Raw genomic sequence first — 2,716 nt, forward strand, 5'->3', positions numbered from 1 at the left:
TAAATAGCCCAGGAACTCAATATCAAGAGAGCATAATTCAGACCCAATGGTGACTCCATGTTAGCAAGGATTCAACAAGCCACTAAAAGCAAGGCACAAGAAGGCTCCATGTGAACTGCACCCAGTTGAAATTGGGATCTGCAGTGATAGGTGATATAAATCAAATCTTGCTGCCTGGTCTAAGAAAACTGTGTAAATAAGGATAACCCAAAAGAGATTAAATAGAAGCTATTCATTTAGAGATTATAGAAAGGGAGTCAGCCAACATCACTTAAATTTGTTGGAGACCCAAAGGGATGGAAGACTTCAAGTACACTCTGACTGGGGGTGGTTGGCCTGGGATAGATACAGATCAGTTAATTAGAAATGTTGCATTTTATGTGATTAATTTGAAGAGAATATTTGGGTTTCTCTGGTTGATGACAAGTTGGAAGCAGAAGGAGGGAGGAGTGAAATACTGGGCAATTGGCAGTCATTGACAAGGTTTTGACCACTCTGTGGTGATTGCTGCAGAGTTCTGTTTTCATATACAATCTGACTATTGTCCATCTGTATATTTACTCTTTCACTAATATTCTAATATTAATTTCATTACCTCCTTCTGACTTCTGAGTGTTAAGTCCTGAGAAAATGTAAGTACTTAATCAACACATTATTATTAAGATGTTTAAGTTACTTTTCTGCCTTCTACAATCATTACAAGACAAAAATTTGCCAACTTCTACACTTCCTATATATATTTATCATTTCCAATGATGTTTCAGTAGCACAGTGGAAAAGATATGGTAAAATTAAAAGCCTCCTAGCCACTTAAATGCAGAAGAATTTTCAAGCTTCTTAATGTAATATAAGGATTCCTTCAATGTAATGTAAGGATGATACACTAACTACTTCGTAAGATTGTTCTCTTTTTTTTCCCCAAGATTGTTCTTATGAGGCAGATCTTTTCTCCTTTATCCTATGTTTATACTATACTTCAGCATCCTTGGAATCATGGATCTTTGATATAAATTGTGTTTATTGGCTACATGATATTCTAATTCAGACATTCCCTTACTGTGAAGTATTATTTTTTGTTTTTTTTTTTTCTTTTTTCCCCCCCTACTATTAGAGTCTGTATAGTTTATCTTGCTATCCATGTTCTCTTGTTTGGAATTATGTCCATTGAAGATGTACTTCTACACTTAGATTACTACTTTAAAGTATGAAACTATTTATGTTTTATAAAATACACTACCAATATTTTTCCAAAGTCTTTCAGTGTTTCAGTCAATCAAAAGTTGACTGACAAAATTGACTATCCTGAAAAAACTGGAAGCCCAGAAGCCATAGTGACCGAAGTCAATTTCTTCTTTAGCCATCTTGTCATATTTTATAAAAGAGGGAAGAGAGAAACACATTAAATAGATTCATATGAGAGATTTATTTTGAATAATACATTTTAAAATGAGAATTCTTTACACAAAACCATTTTGCATATAATTAAGCTATATAACATCATCAACAGAGAGTTGATGATGTTAACAGTTCTCTAAAGTTGTGTGAGGAAAAATTTCTTTAAATCTTGTCAGTGCCATCTCTATGATAGAATTCATGAAACTTATTTGGCATTAGGGATAAAGTTAAAGGTAAGGTTTTATTGAGTGAGGCAGAACTGGAAGAAGAGGGGAGGAAAGGTTGAAATGCCTTTTTTTTCTTTTTATCTGGTCAGGGTACTTCCCTTTTTCCTCATTGGTTTCCCCGTGGGCATGTGTGCTGTCATACTCTGAAACCATGGCAGGGACAGGGGTTGCTGCATGAGGTACCAAATGATAATCCCCACTACCTTCCAGATGTGGGAGTGGAATCAGCTCCAGGAAGGAAGCTTCCATGACTAGATTCAGTAAAAGGGAAAAACAAACAGTGCAAGGTGCCTGGTGAAGTTTTCTGGGTGCAAACCACAATGTCACAGGCTTCCAGAGTCCAGCTCTAGCAGGTCCAGGGTTCCCCTGAAGGATGACGGTGTATGCCAGAGAGAGTGAGAGAGCCTTGAGTTTCATTCTGATCACCAGACAGGCATCCCTGCCCACCTGGCAGGTGTCTCTACCATTCTGGCAGGCATCTCTGCCCTGTCTGGTTTTCAAGCTTTATTTGTGGCAAAAGGTACAAGAACCAGAAAGACCAGTAAATGATTTCTCTTAGATAAGTTTTACAATTTTCCAGGACATGGGTTCTGCAGAAGTTACAATTCTGATTGTCATAAAAAACTTAGCTACAGGCACTCATGGTGTAATAGGTATTTTTACAAAACCTCAGGTCTAGGCTTAAGGAAGCGACCTATAACGACGAGGCAAACAGCATTGTTTAGTAAAGGTCAGTTTTTTATGAGTAAGTGCCCTCCTCCATTACCACCACCTCTTTTCCCCCTCCCCCTTCAACCCTCAGTTTGTTTTCAGTATTCAATAGTCTCTCAGGTTTTGTGTCCTTCTCTCTCCCCAACTCTCTTTCCCTCTTCCTCTCTCCATGGTCCTCCATTAGGTTTATCCTGTTCTCCTGTTAGACCTATGAGTGCAAACATATGGTATCTGTCCTTCTCTGCCTCACTTATTTTGCTTAGCATGACACCCTCGAGGTCCATCCTCTTTGCTACAAATGGCCAGATTTCATTCTTTCTCATTGCCATGTAATACTCCATTGTGTGTGTGTGTGTGTGTGTGTGTGTATGTATATATATATA

Source organism: Suricata suricatta, chromosome 2 (assembly GCF_006229205.1).
Source record: "Suricata suricatta isolate VVHF042 chromosome 2, meerkat_22Aug2017_6uvM2_HiC, whole genome shotgun sequence".
NCBI lineage: Eukaryota > Metazoa > Chordata > Mammalia > Carnivora > Herpestidae > Suricata > Suricata suricatta.